The sequence below is a fragment of the Tupaia chinensis genome, unplaced genomic scaffold, assembly GCF_000334495.1.
Source record: "Tupaia chinensis unplaced genomic scaffold, TupChi_1.0 Scaffold000521_1, whole genome shotgun sequence".
Lineage (NCBI taxonomy): Eukaryota > Metazoa > Chordata > Mammalia > Scandentia > Tupaiidae > Tupaia > Tupaia belangeri.
This window is the reverse complement of record NW_006160034.1, coordinates 1,030,306-1,043,340: the sequence shown is the minus strand read 5'-3', so window position 1 is coordinate 1,043,340 and position 13,035 is coordinate 1,030,306. Positions and strand designations below refer to the sequence as shown.

Below are 13,035 nucleotides of genomic sequence, written 5' to 3'. Positions count from 1 at the left end.
GACTGATTCCCCCCAAGGATACAGCAGATGGTCTCCACGGCTGGAGAAGTGAGTCCACAACCAGAGAAGAGGGAGGAAGTGGGGATTTGCTGAAGAGAAGACAGTCGGGTTCTACCAAGTCTTTGTTTCTGAGCTCTCTCTCCTCGTTTCTTGATATCTACAGTTCTCTACCTATTGGCTCCTCAGAAAAGTCATGATGCATTTTTGCATAAAAACATATATCGTGACTTTTCTGATGACCCACTATTTTCTCCTGGCAATGGGCCAAGTTTTTTAAAAGTGACAGATCATGGGGACCAGCTGGTGGCCTCATGGTTAAGGCATTGGACACTCCCACATGGCCAACCATGGTTCAAGTCCCGGACCTGGTGGCTTGCTTTCTCTCTCTCTCTCTCACCCCTCTCTGGACAAATTAAAATAAATGAACGAATAAATAAAATTAACTAAATAATTCTTTTTGCAAAAAAAAAAATTAAAAATAAAATAAAAAATGACAGATCAATGAAAGCGCCATCCGCTTGTCTAAATTCATTGTTACATACATTTCAATAAACACATACCAGTCCACACAGGAACAGTAATAACAGGTAATGTGCATAATTATTATGTGCAAGGCATCATTTTTAAAGTATCAACTCCTTTAACCTTCACAGATCGTGTAAGATTAGTACCCTTACTATCTTATAAATGAGGAAATAGCTCAGGGAGGTTAAGCGTCGGGCCCCTGCTAGCCAGTGGCACCCCTGGGGTAGCGACGCTGGCCGTCTGACTCCGAGGTCTACACCACGTTAAATCCTTTCCAAAGATCCTACTCACTGGCTCCTACGACATCTGGGTTTATACCAGTGAATGCATTTGCCTTCGGCTTTGTTCTCGAAATAAAGTCTACTCACGTAGGCCGGAATCTGTACTGATTCTCATTTGGACACAGCATCGGATACAGCTTTCTGAGCCAGCCAGTGGCATGGTAGTTAAGGTGGCTGGACCCCACATACCTGATGGTGCGGTTCAAGTCCGGGACCCAGTAGCATGAAAAACACACTAGGCACGTGTGCATGCATGCCCCAAATCCCAAAAGGGGAAGCAGGGGAGAAGGGATTATGGTGTGGCCTTCACCTATGGAGGGGTGCTCTCTCATTTTCCCTCTTTTTCTCTCTCAGGCAGGTGTATATGCACTCTGACAAATGTTTTAAAAAGAAGAAGAAAACAGATACAACTTCAGAGGAATCAGGATACCCCAAGACACCATGACGTTGGCTGCAGGCCACGGTAATGCACTCACGGTTCTTGTGGCCAATTTGTTCATTTCTTATTCTGAAGATATGCAAAATGAGAGGCAAGACGTGGGCTCTAGTTCACATAACAATAAGCCCGGGTCTCGAATGAATACATGCATTGTGCCTTACATGCAGCCTTCGGGTCTACAAAATATTTAAAGATGTGGTGCTTAATTAGTCTGGAAACTCAGCACAAGACCTCGGATATTAATTACAAGACTTAATTTTTTTAAAAAAGAAAAAGAAACACAGCTCAGCTATGGTGATGAGGCTGAAGGCAGCAGGGAGCTGCCACATGACACTGAAGCCATTCGCAAGGCCCGGGTTTGGGTCCTGGTTGCCCTGCAGTCTTCGGGGGCACCGTGGTCACACGTGTCATCCTGGCTGTGGAAGGCTGCGGGGAGGGCTGTGGCGTGGAAGACCCTGTCAAGGGTCTGAAAGAAACAATACACTTCTAAAAAAGAAACAAATATGCTAATGGCTTCTAGTCGAATCTATTTCCTCATTCTCAGAGGCTTCCCACAATAAACATTAGTCATTTTTTTACAATCCATAGTTGGACCACAAGTGATAGCTCTGGGATAAACAACACTCTCTTCGGATTTTCCACATGGCGAGGGGGAAAGTATTTGTATGAGGATCGAAATGTCTGGGCGCCTCCTCTTTCCATTTCATAACCTCGATTATGGGAAATAAAATAAAGTAATAATGGCTACAGTCAATTATCCAATAAAGATGAGGCTGGAGACGTTCCCAATCGCGTCTGTACGTGCAACCTCAAATTACACACAGCACCCTCTCCTTCGGCCCACGGCACCCATGCACCCAACGGAACTGGGAGGGGATGGAAGCCACTTCCTTCTAAGTCTGCGAGGCACGGGACAGCAGCGACAGGCCCGCGTTGCCAGCCCTAGCCCTGACACTTCTGTGGGAAAGAGCTCCCCTGATCCTGGAGTCCCTGTCCACCCAGCTCAGTAGCTCCACACAGGAGAGGAGTCGATCTCACAGCGGTGAATAATGGACCTTCTCCAGCATCCTGAGCCGTGGAGGTCCCTTCTCCGTCCCATCCAGGTTTCGGGTGCAGGGACACGTTCACAGAACCAGTATTTATGAGCCTCAGAACTCCTTCTGTTACTCCCCTTTGTCCCTACCATGCTATGGCTAAGGCCTTCCATGACGCAAAGCATCTGCATCTGTGTTGCCCGTTTGCATGGTTCCAGCAGCCCCAGAGGGGGACAAGGCAGCCCCATCCCCATTTTAATACCGTGCCCATGTGGAACAGGCATCATGACTTCCCAAAGCTCCGCCTTATCTGATGTCCGCCATAGTCCTGGGAGGCTGGCAGGGCAGGGATTACTCCAGATGACTTCACTGGATCCTGAACTTGGTTAGGACTCTGAGGTCACACATAAAATTAGGGCCCCGGTCTTCTGAGGCCTGGCCCGGTGGACGTGTGTTACTAGCACAGGAGCCAGGGAGGAGCACAGGTCGGAATTCCTGTGGTGGCTCTTTGGAGCGCCGGGGAGCTGACTCAAGGGCAGCTTCTTCGAGCTGGTCTTCCTCTCTAGCCAGCAGAGCAGAAACTGCAACTCACAAGTCTGCTCTTACGACGTTCCCAGGTAGAGCCAGCAGATGGTGCAGCGTTTACGTTGCTGGACTCCCAAATGGCCATCCGCGGTTCGAGTCCCAGACCAGGGGCTTGAAAATTACATCAGGCACGTGTGTGTGCGTGCCCAAGATCCTGGGAAGAGAATGAAGGAGAAGGGGTTGCAGCATGGCTATCTCCCCTGGGGGGCGGGGGGGGGATGATTTCTCATTTGCTCTCTCACTGTCTCTGTCTCTGAATTTCTCTCCCTAGTGAGTACACACACCCTAAAGCAAAAAACATCTTTAAAAAAAAATTTCCAGGTAAATGCATGTTTAAGTTTGAGAGCATCTGGCCCTGAGCATTAGGATAGGAAACTAATTCTATGAATAACTGAGCTGATAGCACATTCCGAGAGAAAGAAGGGAAGAGAGGACCCAAGGTTAGGCTGTCTAAGATATATTACTACACTAAAGAACCAGAGTGACCAGAAATGGCGTAAGGTGTACTGGCCAGCGATACACGGTGCCACGGGACAGACGTCTCGCCGCAGAAGTGCAGCCGGCTGCGTTCGTAATGGGGAATGTGTATTTAGTACGCAGTGCCTGAGACAATGAGGGGCACTTTAAATGCATTGCCTTATCATTCATGAGAGTCCAACGAGGTGGGCTTTATTACCCGTGGGTAACACACACCCACGGGTCAGCATCCTGCTCCGGTCACATCACTGATTAGAGCAGCCAAGGGCCAGAACCCAACCCAAGGTCTCCCTCACCTCCAAACCCATTTGTTAAGCTGTTCGGCTAGACTGCTCGGAAACCGCGTTCATTAACTCTAATGCACTAAATGAATATATCGGATGGCACACGCTAACTTTCCGTTTCCGATGAATAAATCAACTATTTCCAAGTCGAAGCCTCTTATCCTTGTCACTGACATCTTCCAGGTCTGTTTAATAGCTGGCCCTCACTGGATGGAGCATGTATTAATTTCGTCTGTTGATACGATCTTTTTCAGTCCCGGTTTAATAGGGTTGCTGCCGCTCCGTGTTATATAGTTGCGGGCCCGCGACACGACTGGGCCTTTTAATTATCTCCTTCAACTGCCATTACTGACTGGCTCGAGTGACGGTCACATCTGGCCTCTCTGCCTCCACAGTACTCCTCTGCTTAAGTCCACAGTAACCGAGGAGACAGAGGCCCTTAACTGCAGCCCCCTCTGTCAGTCCAGACCTCCAGCATCCAGCAAAGACCACAGACAGTAGAAGGGTGGGTGGTGCCAGGGCCTCAGGCCTCGCTGCAGAGCTCGAGCCTGCCTGGCCTGCACACCCGTGCCAGGGCCTGGAGGCCTGCAGGGAACACCGGTCTGCCCCATGGAGCTGAGATGCGTACAAGGCTGGGACTGCAGCAGCAACCCTAAGAATGACCCCCCTTCTCCAGGACTTTGCTGAGACCCCTCACCTCACACCAGCCTGTGGTCTGTGGGCCAAGGTGGGTACACAGGAATGCTTTCCACATGGTGGGGGAGGAGACCATTTTAAGTGACTGGTTTATTCCAGGCACAGTAAGAAACAAAGTTCTGGGACCAGCAGTTAGTGTAATGGTTACCTCACTGGACTCCCATGTAGTCAAGCATGGTTCAAGTCCCGGACCCAGTGGCTTAAAACTCACACCAGGCATGTGTGCGTGCGTGCCCAAAATCCTGAGAGGAGAATGGAGAAGGGATTGTGGCATGGCCATTCCCCCTGGGGGGGGGATTCCTTGCTTCTGTCTCTCTGTCTCTCTCTGTCTCTCCAACGAGTGCACACGCCCTATAGCAAAAATCTCTAAAATAAGAAACAAAGTTCCATATGAGCAAAACCCCAGAGTATTACAGGAAGAAGAATAGATAGCTAAAAACAAAAACAGAAAAACAGGGCGAGAAGACATTCAGGAGCCTCTCAGGATTGAAAAATCAATGGTTGGGCCAGGCTTGTAGCCTGGGAGTTAAGGGATCCAGATCCCACACTGCAAACCACGGTTCAAATCCTAGCCCCGGCAGGTTGACTAACACGCTAGGCACGTGTGAACGCCCAAAAGGATGGAGGGACCGAGAATGGGCAGCAGTGTGACCACACCCCACGGGGTGCTTTCTCCTTCCTCCTTTCTCTCCGTCCACTGAGCTCCCATACCCTTGATAATAAAATAAAAAAGCAAATGACTAAGATGCGCAAGTAGAAATATGAAATGTAGGAACCAAAACAAAAACTCATCCCTCTAGATTTTCTAGCTCACCCCAGAGGCAGAGTCTAGTTTGGGGATCAAATAGTGACAAAAGATTCAAAAAAGAACCGCCGGAATCGAAGAATACGATCCCCAAATTCCAAAGCCAGATGGCAACCTAATTACACAGTTTTCATTCTTTCTTCCTCCTACTTTTCCACGGAAGGGAATAGCATGATCGATGAAATCCTGCAACATCACTGGAAGCCAGACGGAAGAGTTCAAGGGCATTTTCCTTAGGCGATGGCACAGACAACAGCAGGGTGGCAACAGCAGAGCCACATTGGGCATCCAGAGGGCAGGTAAGGGGATGGCTCCACCGTCCCCACTCCGGACCCCATAGAGCCTCCCCGACTAGAGCAAGTGCAGCCCGAAGAAATGGAGCTAAACGACACTTGAGTAGCAGGCAGTCCCACCCACTCCTCACGGCATGCGGCTCTGTCTCCCTCCTGTAAACTCAGCACCCAGTTATAGCCCATTAATATTTTATAATGGCGATAATCATTCGAAGAGAGTACTTAATTGCTCTTAAAATCTTCAGTTAATACTTTCCCTGGGCATCAAAGCCCCAAGCGTGCCCAGCCAGTGAAAACCAACCAGGGCTTTCACAGGGTCCCTGCCCACCCCAGTCACACACACACACACACACACACACACACACGAACAGCAAGTGGGTGACTCTCAACTGTGGCTGCCCCCAGCCTCTGCACACTTGCATCCTTGCATCTTTCTCCAGTCCCCAAAAAACCTCCATCCATCAGCCTAAGTCAATAAGCCATGAATTATTGAGCCGGCAGGATGCAGATCATGAATATGGATGTGCGTGTACAGGAGACAAGACTGTAAAACAAATGGGCTCCGGGTGGCCCCTATGAGCCCAGCACACACGCCTTTAAGGGGCTGGCTGAAATTATTCTCCTCCTGTATATTGTTCAACCATGGTTTGAGCACAGGGGAGATGGTGGGAGAATCTGCTTTTCTGAGCTCGCTTGCACAGAATCATGTACTGATGAAACACAGCTGGCTGCTTGCCTCCCAAACAAAAGCTTCCGGCTTGTTTTGGGGTCACAGTTACTGGGAAAGTCTGTGAGCTACCTGCAGGAAGGAAGGTGTGCAATGGCGTTCCTCCCCTCCACCTTGAACCCCAGGACGGGTCCCTCCAGGCCTCTGCCTTTATCTACAGGCCTGGCCCCAAATTTCTGCTCTAACGTCTAACACGCTCTAAAGAAAGCAGCCCAAATAACCCACCGAAGGAGGACCACCCTGGTCAGCATGACACAGACAGGAATACTGGGGCCGAGCTCAGAGTGCTGCTCCGACAGCCCCTGCCGTGCCAGCACATGAGAAAATTGAAATTTTTCTTGAATTTGTCATAGGATACACATCCTCACCAGCGAAAAATAGAGAGACAGTCTCTCTCTGTCTCTCTCTGTCTCTCTGGCAAGCACAGCAGTTAGGGCTCATCATGGCGTTCTAGACTTCTCTTCTCTAAGAAAACCACGGGGCTGCATTCCTCCAGGCCAGACGTGGCTGAGTGATTTGCTTGGCTTTAGATAATGAAATATGGACAACAATGACAGGTGTCACTTCCATACAAATGCTCTCGGAGGGGCCAGCAGGGGGCATGGTGGTGAAGGCACTAGACTCCCACCTGGCCGATGGTGGTTTGAATCCCAGGCTTGGCAGCCTGAACATCACGCTGGGCACATGTGTGTGCATGCCTGGAATCCCAGGAATAGAATGGAGGAGGAGAGACTGCAGCATGGTCCTTCTCCTGGGGAGAGATTTCTCACTTTCCCTTTGCGGTCTCTCTCTGGCGAGTGCACATGCCCTATGACAAAACCTAAAACAAACAAACGAAAAGCTCCCAGAGCCCATGGGCCATTCCCTGCGTTCTCCTCCCTTGACTGTCCTGACCAGGGCTGTCCTACCAGCCTGGATGCCTGAGTGCGACCGCGTGGGGAAATCGCTCGCCCCGCGTGAGCACGAGACACGCGCTTGTTACTCCAGCTTCCGGGATTTCACAGGTGTAGATGCCGTGACACAGTCACCGTGACCAGTGGGCTCCTGTGTCGGGCTAAGCCTGACTAAGAGGTCCCCACGTGCTGGGGTACTCATGTCAACACGGGTACTCTGCACACCAGGAAAGGGATCTGTAAATTGAGCAAACATACATGACTACCTTCTTCATATCGACAACCAGGAAAACCTCAAAAGTCAGCCAGCAATGTGGGGGTCACGGGAATGCACCGCCTCCCTCCGACTCCAGGCAGTGCTTCTGCATGGAGCCCCACGGCTACACTCTCGAATCCTCTCCACGTGCGCACGGAGGTCACACTTCCACGGTGGCTCCTGGCCGTGCCTGGGTTTCCGGGGACACTGCTCGGAGGCCTTCATTAGAGTGCACAGTGTCCAGGAACAGCAGCCCGCTGCCTCCCGGCCACGTCCCCTGGGCCAGACGGGCATCGGACAGCTCTGAGTCCTGGCCGTCTCACTGCCTGTTTCTCCACCAGTGGCTTTTCCCCAAATAAAATCCTCACACATTTAATCCCGTCTCGGCCTCTGTTTCCCTGAGAACCCAGACTACTGTGACCAATGGATATTCTACTTTGAAAATGTTCCTTCGATGAATTAAGCACACAGAGAAAACAGAACTGGGTCGTGTCGGACGAGGGCTGTCCCACTAATCTGAAGTCAGAAATAAGCAGTGCTGGGGACCAGCAGTCCGTGGTTGGAGTCCTGGACCCAATGGCTTAAACTCACGCCAGGCGCGTGTGCATGCGTGCCCAAGATCCCGAGAGGAGAATGGAGGAGAAGGGATTGCAGCGTGGCCACTCCCCCTGAGGGGTGATTTCTCACTTTCTGTCTCTCTGTCTCTCTCTGTCTTTCTGGCAAGCGCATGCGCCGTATAGCAAAACCCTCTCCAAAAAAAAATAAATAAATAAAAAGCGCAGTGCTGTATGAAGGCAGCACCACATCTGAGGCCAGCTCTAACCCTGAACGACCTGGATTTATACAGTATCGTTTTCTTTAGTAGGACTTTCACAAAGGAGGATTTGAACCCATCTCTGAAAATATGTCCTTCCCCCCAAATGTCCAAAACGGGCTTCCAACCCCTTATCCCAAACTGTGGAGGACTTGTGTACTTGGGAACTCAAAACTTAATGTGAGTAAAATGTGCACCTGCTGATGTATTTGCCATCATGTTCCCGGGGGTCTAGGGCAACATCCAACTGGGTTGCCCAAAAAGACATGACACATCTTTGCATAGAAAAACATAAAAAACTATGTCATGACTTTCCCGAGGACCCAATATAATCAAGTATGTTAATATATCTTCCATAAAACATACAAACATTAACACAAGCGGGTCTAGGGAGGCCGAGGCAGGAGGACCATGAGTTCAAGGCTAGCCTGGGCATAGTGAGACCCTGTCTCTAAAAAAAAAAAAAAAGAAAGAACCTCAAAAAGATTCAAGTAGAGTTTTGTTTTGTTTTGTTTTGAGTAAATAATTATTTTTTTATTTATTGTTTTATTTTATTTTGTTTTAATTTTACCAGAGCAAGACACACACACACACACACACACACACATACACAGAGAAAGAGAAAGTGAGAAAGCAAGCCACCAGGTCTGGGACTCAAACCGTGGTTGGCCATGTGGGAGTGTCCAGCACCTTAACCACCACGGTACCTGCTGGTCCCCTGATTCAAGTGGAATTTGACGCCAAATGAATTCAGCAAAGGTTGGGCTGTAGGTCAAATCCATTATAAGAAAACATTCATTTTTCTGAGCTTTTTGGAGTTCAGTTCTTGTAAGAAATCATGAACTTGTACGTCCACACCACAGAAAACCATGCAGCCGTTCAATATAAAGTCAGACAGACCTTTGTACAAACATAGAAGAATAAATGGTGTTGCATGGAGAAAGCACATGACAGAACTTGCAGAGCAATACAAGTTGAGCAGCCCTAATCCAAAAATCTGGGCTCCAGAATGTTCTAGAATCCATCACGTTGTGAGTGCTGATATGATGCCATGAGTTGAAAATTCCAAACCCAGCCTCATGTTATGGGCTTGCGGTCAAAAAGCAGCAACACAAAAGTGCTAGACAGGGCCAGCAGGTGGCTGGTGGTTAAGACACTGAATGCCCACATGGCCAACCACGGTTCAAGTCCTGGACCTGGCGGTTGGGTATGTGTGTGTGTGTGTGTGTGTGTGTGTGTGTGTACCCAAAATCCCAAGAGGAGAATGAAGGAGAAGCAGAGACTGTGGCATGGCTAGGCCCACTAGAGGGTGAGTTCTTATTATCCCTCTCTCGGTCTCCCTCTGTCTCTCTCCAGTGAGCTCACATGCCCGATGGCAAAAATCAAAAAAAAAAAAGCTGCATAGAATTCCCTTCAGCCATATACAAGGTACATATGAAACATAGACAAGATAGCTCCTTATGTATTTGCAAATATTCCAGAATCTGTCATCTGAAACACTGCTGGTCCCAGGCACTTTGGTAAGGGCTACTCATTCTGAATTATATCACGCATGTGCAGAGTGGTGAGAGGAAAGTGGAGACCGTGTTCGTTGTCAAACACTCTCACTTCCCACCTTTTGTTACCCACAGTGCCTCGTAACGACTTCATCTCTGGTTCAGAAATGCTGGGGAGATGCTGTGTGTATCGATTGTGATGTGGGACAATGTTCAGGTAAGTTTTTACACACTATGTATGACGCAGAGTAACTTCACCTCTATCAACAGCCTACACTGACGGCAGGCTGCTCAAGTATTGCCCATAACCCCGAGCGGAGGCAGCACACAGGAAATTTATCCAGGATGCGCGTGCCACTCAGCTGGCAAGGCAACGGACGCAGGTATGACAGGCAGGAGTCCCTTGAGCACATCTGGCCCAGACTTGTAGGGATCCCTTCTCACACGCAAGGAGAGGACAGAGAAAATGAGGACATGGCTGTTCCCAATGGGAGCTCCCCAGGAAACACCCCATTCTATTCTCTCATTCTTCACTCACTTCAATGCCTCAGGCCAGGCCCTGCCACTCAGGAAAGAGCTCATTCCTTCATGAGCTGCTTAGGGGGCCAAGAGCCAGGGGAGAAGCTGATCGCCTGCCCTTTACCTTTTTAATCCTAAGTCTCTCTCTCTCTCTCTCTCTCTCTCTCTCTCTCACACACACACACACACACACACACAGTGGAGACAGGGAGAAAAATTAATTAAAGAAGAAAAAAAAATAGTCTTTGTTCTCCCTGCTTGCTAAACAGCCCTGGGAAGAACTGTCTGCAGTGGATAAAAGTCAGGAATCCTAATTAGGTATTGGAAATTTAAATCTTATACAGTAATTGTCACTTTTTATTTTATATATTCAATACTGACTCAGGTTTGATTGATGGATTGATTTACAATAGCATGTGTTTATGTCATGGTTTTAAAAATCCCATAGCTTTGGGGCCAGCAGATGGCATAATAGCTACATTGCTGGACTCCCAGGTGGTCGATCGCAGTTCGAGTCCCGGACCCTGTGGCTTGAAAGTCATGCCTAGTGCATGTGCGTGCTTGCTCCCGAGAGAAGGGAGAAGGGAGAGCAGTGTGGCCAAACCCCCGGGGGGGGGGTTCTCGCTTTCAGCCCTCCGGGGAGGGATTTCTCGCTTTCTGTCTCTTTGGTGAACACATGTACCCTATGGCAAAAAAAGCTCTTTAAAAAAACAATCCCCCAGTTTGTGGAGCCTGCACATGGCATGGTGGTTGGCTTGCTGGATTCCTACACGGCCAACCATGCTCAGGTCTTGGACGCAGTGGCCCAAAAATCACAACAAATACATAGGTAAATAAATAAATAAATGTTGAAAAACTTGTTCATAAAATAGTTGAATTACGGGCAGAACTGAGAACAACAGTAGGTAACACAGGGCTATATGGGACATTAGCTGGAACATTCTATATGGAACATTCGCTCAGGAGCTGCCATCTGGGAGGATTAAGTGCTAAGGTTCTGTTGGCACTTTACAGACGTTCCCTTGGGCACCTCTTACTCAGTCTCCTACAGCTAGGATACCGTGCCTAGCAACGAGGACACCACCATGAACGAAACACACGCGGGCCCTGCCCCAGAAAGCATGCTACCACCACGGGACCGACATCCGACATGGCACTGCGCACTGCAGGCTAAGGACTGCGAAGGGGAAGTGCAGAGAGGCCAGGAAGAGCCCTGCAACGAGGCCAGCCCCATGGAGCAGTGGGTAAGCACTGTGCACAGGAAGCCAGAGCCTACATCGCTGACCACAGTCCCAATCCCAGCCCCGGCAGCTCGAAAAACAGGCCGGGCCTGTGTGCGTGTATATCCCAAACCCTGATGGGATGAAGAACGGAAGGAAAGAGGATCATGGAAAAGATTGTGGTATAACTGCACCCCCTTAGAGGGGTGCTCTCTCTCTCTCTCTCTAGTAAGTTCATGCTCCCTCTGGCACTAAAAAGAAAATCCTCACAAAGGCTCTTCAAGGGGATCTCATCCTCAGTCACGGATAAAGAATTATCACTAATATCTGTAACAGGAAAGCATACTAGTTATAAGATACCCTAAACAAATAGCAAGTATAATAATGATCAGTATGGGAAATTCTCTTATGCATATTAACAGGTCAGTGAGGGAAAAGGATGTCATCTTTAGACTTGCTCTCACCCCCAAGATAGCTCATTGTGCATATGCAAATATTCCAAAATATTTACCCAAAAGGATGAAAATAACCCAAAATATGTATCCAAAAGGATGGAAATAAATGAGGAGGAAGGTCTTAGAAGTGTTAGAGAAGGCTGACCACATGGCTGACCATGATTTGAGTCCTGGACCTAGCAGCTTAAAAATCATGCTGGGCATATGTACATGTATGCCCAAAATCCAGAGAGAAGAATGGAGGAGAAGGGATTGTGGTGTGGCCATTCCCTTTGGTTTGGGGGTGGGTGGGTGGGTGTTACTGTCTCACTTTCCCCTCTCTGTCTCTGTCTCTTTCAGGCATTGGGAAAGTCCTGACACAGCTTGGCGCAGAAAATGCGTCATGACTTGCCCGATGAACCCAAGATATAAGAACTGCCAGAGAATGCCAGTAGCATGCTGCATTCTCTCCAAGAGGAAACTTCCTCCACGCAGAGGCTCAGAGACCTATGCAGGACAGGACACCTGCCCACCCGCCAAACCACAGCACACCGACTCACAGAGGGACAGCCCAGGAACAAACACCAGCGTGGCGTTTCCCATGACAGACCTACTTTCACAGACTAGGCCCATTTTTGCCCACAGGCCACTAACACAATACAGCGATGTCAGTACTATGTCGTCAAATCACACCCAAGATTACCTCTCGAACCTACAAGTCACCCAGATCCGAGTCAGACCAAGTAACCTGTTCAGTTGGAAAACACGGCCACTTTGCTCAAAAGGCACTCATGGTAAGAGATGAGCATCTTCCATTGAGCCCACTGCCGTAAACCAAAACCCCATCAGCATGTACAGCAAGGCTTTGAGGTTGCCGTAGCGGATACTCCTGGGTTTCATAAAGTAAGAGCCCATGACGTAGAGACTGGGCAGTCCACCAGTAACCCTGACAGGTGGCTCCGCGCCTCTCTCCCTACCAGAGGTGGGATTCCAAAAACATGACAAAGACCCTCTGGACTACACACCAGTCTCTTTACTCAACGGAAAAACAAAACAACAACTCCTAGAATTCTAGGGTTAGCAGGTGGCGGGGAGGTTAAGGCACTGGATCCCACATGATCGTTTCTGTGGTTCAAATCCCGGACCCAGTGGCTTGAAAATCACACTGGGACACATGTCCATATGTGCTCAAAAATCCCTAGAGGAGACTGGAGGAGACGGGACTGCGGTGTGACCATCCGCCTGGGTACAGGGTGA

General features: G+C 49.1%; 1 protein-coding gene across 1 annotated transcript in view; it reads right to left on the bottom strand.

Moving 5' to 3' along the window:
• Window positions 1–13,035, bottom strand: part of FHIP1A (FHF complex subunit HOOK interacting protein 1A) — a 205,138-nt gene that overhangs the window by 63,172 nt on the left and 128,931 nt on the right.